Source organism: Cebus imitator, unplaced genomic scaffold (assembly GCF_001604975.1).
Source record: "Cebus imitator isolate Cc_AM_T3 unplaced genomic scaffold, Cebus_imitator-1.0 Scaffold117, whole genome shotgun sequence".
In the NCBI taxonomy this organism is placed as follows: Eukaryota; Metazoa; Chordata; class Mammalia; order Primates; family Cebidae; genus Cebus; species Cebus imitator.
Window position 1 is genome coordinate 4,887,583 of NW_016107432.1, and position 19,001 is coordinate 4,906,583.

Genomic DNA, 19,001 nt, shown 5'->3' on the forward strand with positions numbered 1-19,001 from the left:
CCAGCTGCAGTCCCTGCTAATAACAAGATCACGTCCTAAAGTCCCTCCTTACCCTCCCACAGCCACAGGAAACTGCCCAGGGGCTGCCTCAGGACCCCACACAAAACCTGAGCTACAAAACTTGCCAGATGTGAGGCCAGGTGCGGCGGCTCATCCCTGTAATCCCAGCACTCCGGGAGGCTGAGGCGTGCAGATCACCTGAGGTCAAGAGTTTGAGCCCAACCTGGCCAACATGGTGAAACTCCGTCTCTCTAAAAGTACAAAAATTGGGTGTGGTGGTGGGCACCTGTAACTCCAGCTACTAGGGAGGCTGAGGCAGGAGAATCGCTTGAACCCGGGAGGCGGAGCTTGGAGTGGGCCGATATTGCACCTTTGCACTCCAGCCTCTCAACAAGAGCGAAACTCCGCCTCAAAGAAAAAAAAAAACCTGCCAGATGTGAGGTCACACCGAAGCTTCCTGGGGGGCCTGGGCTTTCTGAGCTCAAGGCTCTTCCTCCTGCCAGGTCTGTCAGTCACCCGGAGACGGGGCGGGTGAAGGAGCTGGGGCCGGATCACACGGTGGCTCCTCAGGCTTCGCCTGGACTCCTGTCTGTACACGGACAGCAGCCCTGACTCCAGGTGGCCAGGGGCGGGACCCAGGGTCCCAGCAAGCTTGCCTGTGTGCACCCTTTTCGGATGCAAGTAGCAGAAATGAATTCTGGCTTCAGCGAGGAAAGAAGGAAACAGAAAGAAGGAGAAAGAGGAGAAAGGCCAGGAGGGAAAGGGGAAAGAAGGGAAGGACGACAGGATGGTCTCAGGATGCATGCCGCGCTCGGAGGCCCGGGCGGAGGATGGAAGCACTTCAGGCCCGCAGTCTCCCCTCCCGGGGTTTTCGGCCGCATCCCCCTGCACACACTGTTACTCTGCAGAATAATTCACTGCCAGGAGATCCCGGGCTTCTAAACTATCAGCCGGCCCCTCAAATGGACGTGTCCCTCTTTGTTCACTTTCCAAGTGGGGACACAGCCTGGCCCTGCCTGGTCGGGGGCCCCATCGTGTGAGCAGGCCCTCTGCTGTGCCCACGTAGGCAAGGACTGGGGTGGAGGGAAAGACCCCCCAGTGCCTGCTTGGAGCTGGCCACGCCTCCGCGGGGAGCACAGCTCCATCCAGCTGCGGGGGCTCAGAGCTGCGGAGCCCTGGGAGGCGCTTGCAGGCGGGAACCTGCTGTGGCCACAGGCCTCCTCGTCCCGCCGGGTGGCAGCTGACTCCCTGTCCGCAGCCAGCTGTGTTCCGGTGGGGAAGCTCCATCCCAGGCCCGCCTGCTGACAATCCCACCCCCGCTTCCTCCGGGAAGCTCTGCTGATGAGGCTCTCGTAGCCCTGCCGTGGCAGGCTGCTGACCGAGGGCCGGTGGCCAGGCCGGCCCAGCTCCCCAAGCAGCATTTCTCATTTGGAACACGAGAGAGTGGAGTTGTGTTTTATATTTGTGCCAAGAAATGGCTCCAAGCACTGCAGACGTGGGTTCTGGCAGAGCCTCCAGCGGGGGAGGCCACGTGGGGCCAGCAGCCTCCTTCCGCCCAGGGCCTGGCCCGGGAGGTGAGAATTCCACGGAGGAAGTGCACACACAGCACTTGGCAGCCTCCCCTGGGGAAGGGCCGTCACCTCCCGGCTGGAGAGGACCCCAGGCTGAGGGGGAAAGGCGCCTGCCTGGGTCACACAGGGACCCTGGGATGTGGCAGAGCCCAGCAGCAAAGGTTAACTGAGGCCAAATCAGCACTGAGCGTGGAACAGTGCCCGGGCTGGAAGGACAGTCACCACCGCCCACCCCAGCAGTCAGCTGAGGGCTTGTTTTTGGTGGAGTCAGGGTCTGGCTAAACAGAATGTTAGAGAAATGCAGAATTCCAGTCCACGCAGTTTTCTGGGTAGCAGAGGGTTTGGGAGAAATCCCTTCTGCTGTGCTTCTATTGAAAGTATTTCTGTACCCACGCGCCCAGCAGTGTTGGCAGGGCACGGGCCCTCAGGAGCTTGTGACGCCCATGGGTCCTGGTCTCAGGGAGGCCCCCAGATGTTGTACTGAGCACCAGGTCTCCTTGTGAATGTCCCCATGAAAGCAGGGAGGGCCCCTTCTCTAGCTGGTGTCCCGTTTCCTCATCAGGAGCGCATACCTGGAGCCACACTGCCCTGGTCCCCAACTCTGGTGCTGTGGTTTGCTGTGTGTAGTCTTCCATTTTCACACTGCTACAAGGAAATACCCAAGACTAGGTAATTTATAAAGGAAAGAGGTTTAATTGACTCAGTTCTGCGTGGCTGGGGAGGCCTATGGTGGAAGGGGAAGCCGGCACGTCTCACATGGCGGCAGGAGAGAGAAGTGAGGAGGAGGAAGAGACCCTGACAAAACCGTCAGATCTCATGAGAACTCCCTCACTAGCACCAGCATGGGGGACCCGCCTCACAATCCAGTCACCTCCCACCAGGTCTCTCCCTCCACACCTGCAGATCACTACTCAAGATGAGATTTGGGTGGGAACACACAGCCTAGCCATGCCAGCGGCCTTGGGCAAGTGTCTCAGCCTGTCTCTGCTTCCTCATCTGAATGCCCAGCTGAGTGAGGACACCCATCTCTTGGGGTTGTGCGGGCAGAAAACAGTGCAGCTGGCGCACATTTGCTGCTCCCCTCCCCCACCAGGGCGTGAACCGTGCCCCCCACGCCAGCTGCCTGTTCAGGGCCACAGGCGACCCCTGTGGCTCTCCATCCACCCCACGTCTTGCGGACGAGGATGCCCAGGAGGTCAATGTGGCAGAGCTGGGGCTGAGCTCTGGCCCCCCAGGGTGGGGGGCTCCTCCTGCACCCTTGAGCCTGGAGCACCTGCATCAGCCTCAGTGCGTGTGACTGCCCACGGGCAGAGATGCCACCTCCTCAGGGGCTGCAGGCTCCTGTTCGAAGATGGAAGATGCAAGTCTGAGGGGTGTGAGGAGTCACAGCTGGAGCAGCGCCGGGTCAGAAGTCTGCTCCAGCCACGATTTCTGCCACCTCTGTCCCAGCCCTCCTTTGGAAGGTGGGGACAGGGACCTAGAGAGGCTTCCTGGGCCCTCGGTGTAGCACTGCCTCTTCCTGAGAGCTCATGCGGCCAGGAGAGAGGACAGATCAGCTGTCACTGGTGGAGGGAGTGGGACATCGAGGGGGCACTCCTCTGGAGCTGGGGCAGCACGAAGGGGAGGGTGGGCTGAGCAGAAGGTGAGTCATGACCAGATTCAGAAGGACCCAGATCAGGAGGCTGGGGGAAGCAGCGGATGCAGGAACAGGTACCCTGCGGGGGCCGATTCAGAATCCAGAGAAGTGGTGTCCAGCCCCAGGGAGCTCAGGGACTGGGGTGGTGAGGCAGAGGGGCTGGCACCAGCAGGGCAGGGCTGCCACCTCAGAGTACAGGTTGCAGGTGTGGCCAGGTTGCATGGAGTGTGGCAGGGGCTGGAGCAAGGGTTTGAAGCAGACCCTTGAGACCCAGAAGAGCTCTGCCAAGCGTCTTCCCCACAGGGAAGACGATGGGACCCTCCTCCCAGGTGGACGGGCTAGTGCAGGTGAATGCAGACTCAGCGCAGGTCCACACCCAAGGAACGGCAGGATCTCCGTGCACACTGGGGGTCAGCATGGAGCCCAGGTCTGGACATGAGTGGGGTGGGGCAGGAGCTGCTGGCTGAGAGGCTGGAGCTGGCACAGCTCCAGGGGAGGAGGGCAGCAGCCCATCCCGGAGGAAGAGGGAAGGCCGTAACACTGGGCAGGGACCTGGCGGGAAGAGGAGCAAGCCCCGGCAGAGAGGACTCACTGCCTCAGTGAGTGGGGGCCGTTGCTGAGCCCTGCGGGAGCTGCAGGAGACTCAGGTGCGCCATGGGGAAAGCCTAGGAGGTGGAGGCATGAGCAGCATGGGAACGGCGCTGAATGCCAGGCTGAGGGGTTTGCACCATGCCATGTCAGTTCCATGCAGTGCAGACCGTGATGCAGCCCCTGCCCCACCCTGAGACCTGCCCAGCAGCCACCACCAAGATGCCCACCAATTTAGGAGCCAGCGAGGAAAGCAGCCCCCTGGGCAAGGGCTGGGTGCCAGGGAGGGAGTGTACTGGGCACAGGAAATCACTCCGAGGCTCAGAGGCTGGAGGCGAAGCAAGAGAGAGCAGGCGTGGATGGGTGCGGGGGCTGCAGAGGGTGCCGTGGGCTCAGGAGCCATGGGGAGAGGCCCTGTCCTGTCGCTCGGGAGCAAGACCAGGACAAGCTGAGGTTTGCAAGTCTCGGCACAGAGCTGCATACGAGCGCTTGCTAGAGACAAAGCTAGCCAGGAGGGTAAGAACGAGAGGGGCTCAGAGTCTCCCAGAACTTCGACACTGAGGAGGGTGGAGAAGCAGCCAGGGCACCAAAGAACAGCCAGAGATTCGGGGACACAGGAGGGAACCAGGAGCCGGGGCCCAGGCCAAAGAGAGGAGAGGAAGCTTCTGGAAGCCTCAGGAAGCCCGAGGGGCCCCCAGCAAGTGCTGCAGAAGTCGACTAAGGTGAGGCCTGGGAAGTGGCCTTGAATTTAAAACAGGGAGGAGGTCCCTGGGTTTTGGGCCTCGGGCTTGGGAGATACAGGGGCAGAGAACTCCCGGGAACCAGGGGCAGCTGGGTTGGCGGGCCCCACGGAACTGGGAGCTCCTGGCCTGCACATTGCCCACACCCCCAGTGACACAGCCATAGGGAAGCCCGGGGCCTTGCCCTGTGTCCAGCCTGACCGATCGCCAGAGCCTCTGCTGGGTGTAGCCACAGCGCAGCAGTGCTGGGTCAACTGGGACCCCAGTGGGCAGGCAGCCCACGCTGTAAGAGAAGTCTTCCTAAGAGGCCGCCACTTTGACGGTTCCCCTTCCACCACGCCAGCGCCACAGGCAACAGAACGGGTGCTGCTTCTGAACAGCCTTCCTCACCATCACCCCTCCTGCTGTGGGGGCGTGAGGACAGGAGGGAGCTTTGGGAACGAAAAACTCCACTTCTAATTGGGGATATATTCGGCTCCTAATCATGAAACGAGTTTGCTGTTGCAAAGTACCACAAATGAAGGGGCTCACACCACAGGTACTTACTGTCTCCCAGTCCTGGAGGCCAGAAGTCTAACACCCGGGTGTCAGCGGGCCCCCTGTGGAGGAAGGCCCTGGGGAGCACCCTCCTGGCCCTTCCCGCGCCCGGGCACTGCTGGCCAGCCTCGGTGCTCCTCAGCTTGTGGCCACAGCCCAACCCCTGCCTCCATCTTCACGGGCTCATCCCGCGTGTGGGTGTGTCCACTCCTCATAATGTCACTGTCATTTGAGTTAGGGCCACCCCAACCCAGTATCATATCTTACCTTGATTGTATCTGCAGAGACCCTGCTCCACATCTGGTCACATTTTGAAGTCCTGGATGCACATGGATTTGAGGGGACAAACTCAGCCCATGACAGGTGGGCAGCAGATTCTTCCTGGAAGGGAATTCTGTTCCCAAGAGAAGCCTGTGTCCACCTAACCCCCATTGGTGGCAGGACCCGTGTGTGGGCATCGGGGCGGAAGGTTCCCTGTATCTGACTGGGCACCAGCTCCGTGCTGGGTTCTCTGAGGCGTGTGGTCTGGCAGCTCCACCCAGTCCTCCATCCACGAGGCCACCTGAGATCTCCATTCTACAGGCCGGAGCTGTGACAGAGGCCCCCTCTGGGACCGGGTGCTCTGTCCCTTGCTGGTGGGCATGTGGTGCTGCACACCCTGTCAGCCCAGTGCCCTCCACACCTGGGTCCAGAGTCCCACGTAGGCGATTCTGTGGCTTTTGGCTGCTTTCCACCTTCACTGGCCGATGCTCAAGCTGGTCCGATTGCTGCAGCCACGGCCTAGGGTCTGCCAGGATAGAGCGCCACGCCTCCTGGGGCTGTAAGGGGCAGGTGGCCTTGTGAGGTGAACGGAGTAGACCCTCGAGTGTGTGTGTACAGAGGGACTGTGTGGGAGAACACCCCCTAAATGCGGGGCCTGCAGCCTGGGGAAGGAGATGGGCTTTGTCGGCACAGAATTGTCCAGGAACCCCTGCCAAGTCCAAGTTCCTCCCCTACAGATGAGGAAGCAGAGACCCAGTGGGAGGGCGGCCCAGGGCCACAGCCAGAAAACAGAGGCCGGCCTCTGCCTCTCATGTGGGAGGTGAGGGGTGGGAGACGTCCCCTCTTGTCTGACATGACCTCATCGTGGTGCTATTCAAGCCCGTGCTGAGTCTGCGTGTGCCCGTGTGTGTTGTGTGTTCAAGGGCAAAGAAGAAATGGTCTTGGACCAATCCAGAGAGTGGAGGACAGACCCTGCAGTGGCCCACGTTCCCCACCTCCTGGCGCTGACACCTTTGATTAATCTCCCCTGAGGGTGAGCAGGACCTGGGACCCGGGACCTGTGTCTGACCAACAGAACCCAGCAAGGCGATGGCACAGCTTCCGTGACGGCGTTGCGTGAGATCATAACTGGTCATGCTGCTGTGTGTGAGCTGGCCCTGGGAGAGCGCCCTGTGTCCAGGAAAAATCAACCTATTTTGCCAAGGAGGAAACTGAGGCACAAAAAGTCTCTGGTCAACAGCCAGCAAGGAATTGAATACTGCAAACATCCTGGTGAGTGTGGATGCACAGTCTGCCCCAGCCGAGCCTGGGCTGAGACCACTGCCCTGGCTGAGACCACTGCCCTGGTGGCACCGTGATTGCAGCCTGGTGTGACCCTGAGCAGGGGACCCTGCTAAGCTGCACTCACACTTCAGACCTACTGCACCGTGAGATAAATATGTGTCCTTGAAACCACTAAGTTCATTGCAGTTTCGTATGCAGCTGAGGATTAGAAATATTCAGAAGCTTCCTCTCCGTCCACCTGACCCCTGCTCCATCAGAAGCTTGCAGATGTGGCTGACAAACAGCAACAGGAGGCAGGCAGGGGAGGTGTCTATTTCAGGTGGCTGCCTGTCCCAGGACCATTCCCATGGATTCGCTCAGGGCAGCTTCCTGGCACAGTGTTCTGAAAATGCACCCATTAACCTTCCGGGTTGACATTTACAGAAGCCCTCATTTTATGGGTCAGAACCATCCTGGAGAATGGCAGGTTATGACTTACAGAACCAAACGGATTCTCCCTCTTTGAACAAAACAATCAAAGAGGTGTGACTTCCCCACAGACCCGGGAAGAGGCGGGAAACCAGCTGTCCACAGAGTGGCACCAGCCTCCTCAACAGACAGATGTGGGCAGGGGTCAGGGCCGAGAGCAACTTTTGGAACTCTCCAGGCAGCCTTCTGGTTTTATAGATGGAGAGGCTGGGGCCCAGGAAGGGCGGGGGCTGCCGAAGCTCACAGCCAATGGCAGCCGAGCCTGTGAGGCTCCAGGTGCCCAGGGCCCCAAGTGAGCACCTGCCATCTGGCTCCCCATAAGAAGGAAAAAGGGAAGAAGGCGAAAGGGAGAGGGAAGGGGGCAAAGAGGGAGAGGAGGAAGGGTCCAAAACCATCTCAAATGGCGCAGGAACGTCATCCCGTCTTATGAAGCCTGCTGAGAAGGCCGCTGAGGGAACCGCTCACCCTCACCGAGTTCCCACAGTGGCCAAGCGCCTGCTGAAGCTGTTAGGCTCTAAATGCGCTCAGCCTTTTCAGCAATCCTCTGCCAAGATTACCGTCATCCCCATTTTCCCCAGGAGGAAACTGAGGCACAGGAAGTTGGTGACTTCCCCAAGGCTGCACCTTAAGAGGCAGAGCTGAAATTTGAACCCAGGACATCCAGTCCCAGAGCTCACCATCTCCCAGACTTCACACTGCAGGGCCAATGTGGGGGGACTCTCCTGCCTCACAGCCCCAGATGGACGAGGTGTACCCTCAGACCCCCTACCAGCCCCACCACAGGCCACCTCCCTGCCTGTGCATGCACAAGCCATCACCTCTGCCATCACTCTATCCCCAGCAGATGGAATTGCCAGGCACGCAGTAGGCGCTCAATCACACCCACTGAATGGTGGCACAGCCACCTGCCCCTCGGCTAGGGGCCTGGCAGGGCTGCATCTGGGTTTCTGGCCCAGGGCAGAGCTCCCTCATGGACCACTTCCCCAGCGCTCTCACCCCCACACTGGGGAAGTGGGTGCTATAGCACGGGGAGGGGTCCCAGCATCGAAGGAGAACACCTGTCATCCCAGCACTTTGGGAGGCTGAGGCAGGCAGGTCCCTTGAGGCCAGGAGCTCAAGACCAGCCTGGTCAGCATGGTGAAACCCTGTCTCTACTAAAAATACAAACAATTTAGCTAGGCGTGTTGGCGCACGCCTGTAATCCCAGCTCCTTGGGAGGAGGAGTCACAGTAATTGCTTGAACCCGGGAGGCAGGGGATGGAGTGAGTCAAGGTCACACCATTGCACTCCAGGCTGGGCGACAGAGTGAGACTCTGCCTCAAAAAAAAAAAAAAAAAAAGTAAAACAGTGCCCACCAGACACTCGTGAAAATTGGCAAGACTGGCTTCATTCAGACCTCTGCAGTGGGGAGGAGATTCCAGGACAGACTGAGCTCAGCCCCAACCAAGACAAAGGGGACTAAGGCACGCATGCGTTCATTCATTCATTCATTCATTCATTCATTCTTTTCGAGGAGTCTCTCCCTCCAGCCAGGCTGGAGTGCATAGTGTGATCTCGGCACATCGCAACCTCTGCCTCTCAGGTTCAGCCGATTCTCTCTTGTACCTCAGCTTCCTAAGTGGCTGGGATTACAGGTGTGCACCACCACACTCAGCTGATTTTTGAATTTTTAATAGAGACGGGGTTTCACTCTGTTGGTCAGGCTGGTCTCGAACTCCTGACCTCAAGTGATCTGCCCATGTTGGCCTCCTAAAGTGCTGGATTATAGGCATGAGTCGCTGTGCCCGGCCGTTTTAATTTTTTTAGAGAGAGGGTCTCACTCTGTTGTCCAAGCTGGAACTCCTGAACTCAAGCAAGCCTCCCTGCCTCAGCCTCCGGAGTAGCTAGGGTTATAAGCATGTGCCACCACCCCCAGCTGATTTTTATTTTTATTTTATAGAAATAGGGTCTTGCTTTGTTGCCCAGGCTGGATTTGAACTTCTGCCCCAAGCAATCCTCCTGTCTTGGCCTCCTAAAGTGCTGGGATTACAGGCATGAGCCAACACGCCCATCAGCTGAGCGCTCTCTCTCTCTCTCCATTTTAACTTCTATTTCTTATTCAAGGGTACATGTGCAGGTTTGCTATATTGGTAAACTGACTCGAGGGATCAGTGTGCAGATTGCTCATCTCTCAGGTACTCAGCACAGTACCCAAGAGTTTGGTGTTTTTTTTCTGAACCTGTCCCTCCTTACAACCTCCTCCCTCGAGCAGGACCCCGTGTCTGTCGTCCCCTCCTTCTGCCCACGTGCTCTCATTGTTTAGTTCCCACTATAGATGAAAACACGCGGTATTTGGTATATTGTTGGTTTCATCTTCGGGGGTGGTGGTCAAAGAGGCATCATCCTAAACTGACCCTCAGGAAACCCCCTTCCCTCCCCACCCCACACCCCTCCCCACACACACCCTCACCCCTGCACCCCCTACTCAATTCTAAAGGGAGAACAGAGAAAACCAACATTGGAGGGGTGAAGAAAAGGGAAGGCAAACGCCCGGGGCTGTGGACAGAGCAATGTGTGGAAGGCGCAGGGAGTTCCTGGAAAGGGTTTGCCTAGGCGGCCGCGGTTCTGCAGCCTTGCATTTTCTTGCACAAACGCCTCAGCTCGGGGGTTGCAGGCACCTTTAGAGGACGCCCAGGGCAGGGGGCCCGGGCAGAAGATGGGCCAAGCGTCTCAGCACAGTGTTGGGGCAAGTCCCTGGTGCTGCATGGGAGTTCACAGCTCATCCCAGAGCTCCAGGCCCCTGGGACCTGGAGCCACGTCTCAGGAGGCCACCTGTCTAACCCAGGCCTCCCTGATGGCCACACTCTGAAGCTACTGGGGGACTGAATCTTCAGCCTTTCCTCCTGGGCTGAAGGCCACCAAGGTCCTGTACCTGCTGCAGCTGGAGCCACAGAGAGGGGGTAAAGACACAAACTCGCCTCCCACGAGGGACCCCGTTACCCCTCAAGCTCCAGCTCAAGGGACCTCCTCTGGGGAACTGGACCACACAGGGCCTACCACCCCCGACAGACACAGAGGGCCCTGCGGCTCTCACCATAAAGGTGGGGTTCACTCCCACACCCCTTACCGCTGCATCTGCTACTCCCAACTAGAACACGCGGCCCCCAGAGTCTCTGCACAGGGCACGGGGCATCGCCTCTACTCACAGGCCATCAGCCAGACCCGTGGCCCAGGCTAACTCAAATGGCTGGAAATGAGGGGGGCGTGGATACAGGGTGGGTGTGGCTGTCTCAACCCGGGACCCTCCTTCAGCACCCCGGCAGGGGTAGACACTGCATTTTGTGAAACCTAAGTAAACAGCAGGAGGCATCACCCTTTCCATAACACTGAGGAAGAAAATGGCTGCCCCTCCCTCTCCCACCTGCCCTGGCCATGTGAAGGCATCCTGCTTCCCTTTCTGCCATGATTGTAAGTTTCCTGAGGCCTCCCCAGAAGCTGAGCAGATGCCGGCATCATGCTCCCTGTACAGCCTGCAGAGCCGTGAGCCAAACCTCTTTTCTTTATAAATTTCTTTATGTTTCAGTCCACGACAGAACACGTCTACGACGGTGCTCCATAAGATAATCACCAAGCCAAGGGGAAGTCAGGCTGGGAACTGCGTAAGGCAACCTGCCTCCCTTTTGACCCCTAAATAAGACAGCTGCAAAGAAAAAAAAAGAAGCTTCATACGTCCCTTGGGCATTTGAACCCAAAATATCTGAGACAGGCCTCAACCAGTTTAGAAAGTTTCTTTTGCTGAGGTTAAGGACGCGCTGTGACACAGTCTCAGGCAGTCCCAACAACGTGTGCCGAGGGTGGTCGGGCCCAGCTTGGTTTTACGCATCTCAGGGAGACAGGAGACATCAATCAACATATGCCCCATGGCCACAAATGTGGGGCAACTCGGAGCAGGGAGGGGACTTCTGCGTCATAGGTAGATTGAGTTTCTGACCGCCCTGTCCAAAAGAGGCAGTCAGATATGCATTTATCTCAGTGATCCGAGGGGTGAGACTTTGGTTCTGCCTGTCCTTTGTCCACAGGAAATTCCTTGTGAAGGAGGTATGCAGCTTTTTAATCCTAATAGCCATCTTTTTCAGGAATAGAACGGGAGGCAGGTTGGGACCTCGGCAGTTCCCAGCTTGACTTTTCCCTTTGGCTTAGTGCTTTTGGGGCCCCAAGACTTATTTTCCTTTCACACTATAAACTAAGTTCCTCCCAAAGTTGGTTGAGCCTGCGCCTGGGAATCAGCAAGGACAGCTTGGAGGTTAGAAGCAAGATGGAGTCGGTTAGGTGAATTGTCTCTTTCACTTCCATAGTTTTTTGTTATAATTTTTGCAGAGGCAGTTTCAGCACCATGGCAGTCACAGCCAGAGCAAAAAGTTTGTTTCTGATGTTGAAAGGAAAGGCTGGGCCGGGCACAGTGGCTCACGCCTGTAATCCCAGCACTGTGGGAGGCCGAGGCGGGCGGATCACCTGAAGTCAGGAGTTCGAGACCAGCCTGACCGACATGGTGAAACCCCATCTTAAAAAAATAAATACTTAAGAAAAAGAAAGGAAAGGCTGGACCCGACTTTGGTGTCAGATTTACTGCTAGTTCCGGGTGGGTTACATGATCCGAGGGTGGTTATGCATTACCTAATGTGAACGTGAGTGCTGAGTCTGTGGGTGCCAACGTGAAGGCAGCTGAAGACATTTCTGGAAACTCGATTATGCAGGAAATTTACTTGCCACAGCAAATCTTCAATATGGAGGAACCCTCCCTATTCTGGAAACAGATGCCTGAAAGGACTTTGGTAACTGCCCAAGGGTTTTTCCTGTCCACTGCACTAAGAAAGACCGTGGCATTTTTGCAGAGAAATAGTTTAACAGACACAAGTCTGGCCACACCATGTGGGAGACTGAGTCACTACTGAAATCATTCCCAGGATGACAGGAGGAGCTGTCCTCCTGTGGGCTGAACTGCCTCTGTGCGGGCCACAGGAGCAGGGGTTGACAGGTTCAGGTGTCAGCCATGCAGGAAACCTGGAAAGAGATCTCAAAAGGCCAATCTCGGGTTCTACGACAGTGATGCTATTTGCAGGTATAATCAGGGAAGCTGCACATCTTATAAACTCCGATAGAAAGGCTGGCGATCGTTCCTGTCTGCGCCTTCGCAGGACTCCTCTCCTCCCCAGCCTGAGGGCCTCCCATCAGCTTTACAAAAGCAGTTGAGTTTGGGGCACGGCCTATTTTCATTTAAACGACAGCCTGACTTTCTTCCAAAGTTAGCCCAGGAATAGTTCAGGGAAAGGTAAGATGGGAGGGGTTAGCTCAGGCCTCGTTCACTGCCATCACTTTCTCACTGATGTAATTTTTGCATAGGTGTTTCACTTTTGACCGTAAGGAGGCCAAGTCAGTGCCAGGTTTCAAGGCTTTAAAGGACGGAGTAACAGCCTTGCCTGGTGGCCATGCTGCAGGCTGAGTGAGATCCTGCACGGTGAGAACCCGGGGCCTTCAAGGGCAACAGTGAGCATGACGGCCAGGGCTCCGCAGGGCCAGGGCACCTCAGGGCCGGGACACCGCATGGCCAGGGCTCCGCAGGGGTAAGGCAGTCAGGGATGACCCACTCCTCTTCCAAGAGGCCCCGCTGAGTTGCCGAATAACACAGTTCCTTTTAGGGTCCTGCCTGGTGGTGGTGACGCCCCCACACAGCCACCTCTTACTGGTGATTTTCATCCCTGTCACAGTGGTTTCCCTCCAAACAGCACTCCTTTCACCCAACCGATGGACCAAGTACTCGCAGCAGCTTTTAAGGCCCGCGGGCTGAGGACGCCCTTTGCCCAGGCTACAGCGTCAGCTCAGGAGTCTACCGGGAAGGCACGGACGCAGCTGCGGAAGGATGGCATCGAGGGCTGCGGCAGAAACCTCGCTTGAGCTGGGGGTGACGTCCCAAGCCATGCTTGCGAGGTGTGTATAAGGTGTTCTAGGCTGACACATGCGCCTCTGGAGGGCCTCCAGGAACCAGAAAATCTGAAGTAGCTGGAAGTTCATGAAAAGCGGAAGAGCGGCCAACCCCCGGGGCGCCTAGCTAACCTGAGACATTCTTCCCCTGTCTCTTATTCGACCGTCCATCGACAAGGCCATTGGACTTTGTAGCCGACCTTGGTCAACCTCCTGACTTCAGGGCTACAAGCCCCTCGCAGCCCGCAAACCTACGACCCCGACCCAGCTTGCAAAAAACTGCCCTACACTGTAACTTCCGTAACTTTCCACTGCCCACCCCAAGCCTATAAACCACCTCCTCTCCCTCTGCCCGCACTGGCTCTTTCCGGACCCAGCCCGCCCGCACCCGGGTGAACGAACAGCGAGCTGCTCACACGAGGCCGGCCTGGCCGCTCTCCTTCCAGAGCGTGCGCGTTTCCACAGCCTGCGTGAATGGCATCTGGAGGAAGGCGCGCAGGGGTTCACCCAGGACTGCCCAGGATGTGCCCAGGATGAGGAGGTGGCAGCACTCAGCAAGGCTGTGGCCAGCCTGCGGGAGGAGGACGGCGCTGAGGAGCGCCCCGAGGGGGTTCCTGAAGAACTGACAAGGGAGGAGCTGTTGAACAGGAAGAGGGTCGCGAGAGAAAAGGCAGCTGCAGAAACGCAGGTGCGCCCCGGAAAGTCTACACTGAAGGGCTTAGCAACAGCTCTGCGGACCTCCACGGGCCCTTAAAAGGCGGAAGCACAGACCTCAGCGTGGAAGATTTTCATTCAGAGACAGGAATGTTCACGGTGCCTGATGTGCGCACAAGCAGTCGCCACGTTTCTGAAGAGCGACGCCTCGTCCAGCAGCGCCTCAGGCAGGGCTCTCGGGAGGCATTGGGAAGGCCGCCCTGTTAGCAGAGGTGGTGACAGCTCCAGGTGCGCTACCGTCCCCTGAAGACCTTCTGATGGGACAAGAGGAGGAGGCGGGAGACAGTGATACTGACGATCCTCACTGTGTAGGCCTAGGCTAATGTGTTTCTGTTTTCATTCTTAACAAAAAAGTTTAAAAGTTAAAAAAAAAAATTAAAGAAAAAGCTGCCATACTATAAAGAATATTTGCCTGTATTCCCAGAACTCTGGAGGCCGCGGCAGGAGTGACACAGCAGGGAGGCAGTCAGGCAGGAGCGCAAGGGGGAGGGCTGCCCCAGCCCACCAGGAGTGCCAGCTGAGTGACCAGGGCTGTTGATGAAGAGTGCTGAACTCTGTAAAATGCTAGGTTTGTTTTCTGTAAAATACTTGAAGAGATTTATTCTGAGCCAAATGTGAGCGTGGCCCGTGACACAGTCCTAGGAGGTCCTGAGAACATGTGCCCATGGTGGTCGGCGTGTAGCTTGGTTTATGCATTTTAGAGAGACATGAGTCATCAATCAAATATATTTTAAAAATACATTGGTTTGGTTCAGAAAGGCGGGACAACTCAAAGGTGGGGGCAGGGGGGAGGAGCTTCCAGGCTATTGGTGAATTTAAACATTTTCTGGTTGACAGTTGGTTGAGTTTGTCTGAAGACCTGGGATTGATAGAAAGGGAATGTTCAGGCTAAGATAAAGATTGTGGAGACCAAAGTTCTTTGAAGTCCTTAGAGACAACAGATGACAAACGTTTCCTATTCAGATCTTACTTAATCTCTTTAAAATTGGGAGGGTCTCTCTGGAAGAAAAAGATCGTTATGTTAATAGATTCTTTACAGATGCAAATTTCCCCCACAAAGAACAGCTTTGCAGAGCCTTTTCAAAATAAGGCAAAGAAACACGTTTTGAGGTAAAATGCTTTGATTTTTCTTCACTGACTTGTAATGTTATGCCAGAGTCAGGCTGGAAAGTAAGTCATGATATACAGGGTTAAATAAAACCCCTAAGATGAGAATTTATGATTGGTAGGGCATGACTCCCCAGACCCCTTAGATAGATTAAAAAAATCAAGAGTTTAGTTCTCAAGGTGATGGTCCCACAGTTGCCACACTGCCTCTCTATAAATGATCACTGGTCACAGGCACCAGGGAGAGGCAATTTCCCAATAGATAAAGACACTTGAAATTGGTAATCAGTGGCTTTCAATAAAATCTCAGGAATCAGGTGAGTGGGCTGGAGCGTGCGCATTAAGAGATAAAATGGCAGAGCATGACCTCCTGTGGGCATCCCACCGGAAAAGGGAAGAAGCCTCAGGTGAATACTCGTACAACTTCTTCAACGCCCTGCACTGCAGATGCTCACGTCCCAAGAGCGAGGAGGGCATTGTGCCTGCAGGCAGCCCGCCCTGAGGAAAGGGTCATGGGAAACGGGACACAAAGCCCTGGAAGCACGCCAGCATATAAAACCCCAAGTCAAAAGGTCAAATGCTGCCCTTGGCCTCCAAAGTGCCTGCTTGAGTCTCTTCCAAGTGTACTGTAAGGTCTTTCAGGCTGACTGACGGTGCCAAGGACGCCATGGCGACCCCCGGGACCTGCACATACACCTCTGGATGGCCTCCCAGAACTAGAACGGCTGACGTCACTGGAAAACCACAAAAGGAGAAGAAATGACCAACCCCTGTGGCGCCTAATTAACTTTGAGACTTTCTCTGTTGTTCCTTACTCCCACCTCAATTGATAAGGCAATTGGACTTTGTAACCAACCCTGGTCAACCTTGTGACTCCAGACCCTATGACCATCCCTCCCAGCTTGAAAAAAACCACCCTAAACTGTCACTTCTGTAACTTTCCACCGCCTACCCCAAACCTATAAAACCAACTCCTATCACACCGCCCTCCGCTGACTCCCTTTTCGGACTCAGCCCGCCTGCACCCGGGTGAATAAACAGCCATGTTGCTCACACAAAGCCTGTTTGGGGGGTCTCTTCATTCGGAGCGCAGGTTTGAACATGGACTTTCATTTCTTTCCTGCTCTAAAGCTTTTTAATAAACTTCCACTCCGGCTGTGAAACTTGCCTCTGGCTCCTTTTTCTGTCTCATACCCCTCAGTTCACCTCAGCTCAATTCTTTCTTCTTCCAAGGAGGCAAGTTAAGGCTGCTGCAGACCCATGTGGATTTGCCACTGGCAACTCAGATATTCGCCACCCCTACAGGAGGCTCGCTTGGGTCTCGGAGTTGAAGACCAGCCTAGGCAGCATGTGGTGGTGCACGCCTGTGATCCCAGCTACTTGGGGGGCTGAGGTGGGAAATCAATTGAGCCCAGGAGGCTGAGGCTACAATGAGCCCACATGGCATCACTGCACTCCAGCCTGGGCAATACACCAAGACCCTGTCTCAAAAACACAAAATTAAAAAAGAAGGAAAAATATTTTTGTGTAGCTGTACAATGTTTGTGTTTTAAGGTCAGTAATATTACAAAAGAGTCAAAAAATGCTTTTACAGTTCATAAAAGTTACAAATCGATGCTCAGGTTAATGTGTCACAGAGGAAATTTTGTTTTAAATAAATGGAGTGTGGCCTAGGTGTGCTGCTCATCAAGCCTGCAGCAGGGTCCCATGCACCCCCACTCCCTCCCTGACACCCACAGCCCCGTCTAGTCCACAGGCTCCACCCAGGGTGCGTCCCCTCCACGGCCGAAGCATGCTTTATCTCTTACACCGTATTTTCACCCTACCTTTTCTACGTTTAGACACAGACACTTACCATCTCATGACAGCGCCTACAGCATCCAGCATAGCAGCATGCCATGAGGCGTGTGGTCCAGGAGCCTGGGTGTGGAGCAGGCCGTCTTTTGGGAGCGCGGGGCACACTCTGACGTAGGATGGCAAAATCACCTCACCACAAGTTTCTCAGAATGCATCTGCACTGTCCAGTGACACGTGACCGGACTTTTCCCAGAACCGTGAGGTCCACAACAGTCTTCTGAGCAAAAACGCCAGCAAGGGAGGGTCACACAGAAATGAGCTGGGGGCAAGCCAGCAGAGGTCTCGGCCTCTCCCCTGGGACTCTCATCCATACCAGGCTCTTCTGTCGAGGTCTGGATTCCTTGTTCTGTGACAGTTGTGGCCCTGGAGAGTAGCCCTAGTGGGTGACAGGATGAGGGGGAAAATGCGCAACCTCAGCCCCTCCTCCAGGAGGCCTGCCCTGACAACCCCAACAGACCCCAAGGCTTGGCCGTGCCATGAGCTAAGGCCTGTGCGACCTGGGGTCTGAACCCCAGCACCAGTCCAAGGCCTGTAGTCACCATGGTAACTCACCAAGGGTGCACGCAGGCCTCAAGACCACAAGGCTCACCACAGGGCCTCCTCTGCAGCAGATGGGGCAAGCCGGGGCACCTGGGGACAGAGGCTGCACCTCAGCCAGTGAGACCTCGTGCCGGTCTGGCACCTGTCTGGACAGGCAGTGCAGATGCGCTGTGCCCCTGGCAAGATTGCCCCTCATGCCCACCTTCCTGGCATTCCCTTGATCTCATCTGTCCAAGGGAGACACTCAAGCTCCAAGGAGTCACCAGGAAGCCCTCTGGGCTGGCCACACCAGGCTGCCAGATCTGCGCCCCCCCGCCAGGCCTCTTTTCTGCCCACCTTCACCCACAGCATTGTTTATTGCTGCAAGGGGATTGTGCCTGACACCCAGTCCCATGACCAGTGGACAGGGCACAGTGGTGCCGGGGGGCAGTAAGAAACAGTACCTGGAACCCAGAAGTCAGGTCAGGTGATGTGCTCACCAAAGACTGCTTCTGCCACATGATGATGCCAGGCGGCACGGAGGGGTCTACAGGCACGGTGGGCCCCACTCAATAGAGCTCTTGGCCCGGCAGGACCCCACGAGGGAGAGCTGTCACCCCACACGCCCCCAGCCCCATGTGATGCTCCTTTGAGATTGTGTCCTGGAGGCGTGTTGGGGAGCTCATCCTCCCCAGGTCACCCGCCCTCACCAGGACTCAGCTCCAGACCTAGGTTTGGAGTCCAGCAGCACCGAGCACAGAACCAGGCTCTGTGGCCACTGCCCCGTCTCCCCACACTGGAAAACTAAAGCAAGTGCCCTGGACTTGGGAGAGGCCTGGGGAGGGGAGGGGGAAGGGGGGTCCAGCCACGTGCAGCTGTCCTGGGCCTGGCAGAGGCTGCACACCTGGCATGGGGCACCTTGGGCAGCCACAAGGCTCGGGTCCTGGGCTCAGCTCAGGAAATGCGCCCCTTCCAGACGGAGGCGGCAGCAGGGCGGCTCCTCAGGGCCGGGCTCCCTGCACTCCCTGCTCTGCCATCCCTTGATGTTGCCCCAAGCCCCTCTGAGGTTGGGCTCAGCCCTTCCTGCTGCAGGGAGAGCTCTGGCAACAATGCAGGTCTGGGGGCATCAGGTGGATTGCCCTGAAGTGTGTCACCCTGGATGTGCTGAGCAGCAAAACCTCAACACCATGGCACAGCTTGGCAGGAGGACGCCTCCTCTGGCCTAACACAGTGGCTGGGGGAGGGGCACGGCTCTGTGGCTCCCTCGGACCCAGACACATCTTTGGAAGAGAGTTCTTCCCATCTCCCTGCTCCACCACCCTCAGTACTGAGCTCCTGGCTGCTCCCTTGGGGTTTCTGCACCAGGTGTCCCCTGCAGGGAGAACTTCCCAGTGTGGGGGACCCCAGAGGCCCCAGCAGAGCCCCCTTGTGCGTCAACTAGTCAGAGCTGCAGCTGCTCAACCAACTGGGGCCTGCCCCAAGGGGCCACGGAGTGCCAGTCTCCCAGTGAGATGAAGGGGGTGGACCCTTCCTGGGTAAGATGAAGGCACCTCCTGGCACATCCCTAGCCTGGGCTCTGGGCTCTGGGACTGACTGGGAACTCCAGGGGCAGGGCCAGGGCCCGTGGCAGCGCCGCCCTGTGGTGCTGCAGAGCCGAGGTGCCTTCAGAGCAGGTGCCTGTTTATTATCACTGCTCAGGAATGATGAAAACAGCACCGCCACGGAATGTCACAGGTTGCTGCAAATAACCAGGCAGATGTG

The 19,001-nt window shown here is 56.6% G+C and overlaps 1 long non-coding RNA gene across 1 annotated transcript; it reads left to right on the forward strand.

Moving 5' to 3' along the window:
- Positions 1–3,729: 3,729 nt before the first annotated feature.
- On the forward strand, positions 3,730–6,792 carry LOC119472744. Its single transcript, XR_005201931.1, has 3 exons — positions 3,730–3,854; positions 5,311–5,435; positions 6,257–6,792. It is a non-coding gene; the product is annotated as an uncharacterized LOC119472744 (long non-coding RNA).
- Positions 6,793–19,001: the final 12,209 nt, after the last annotated feature.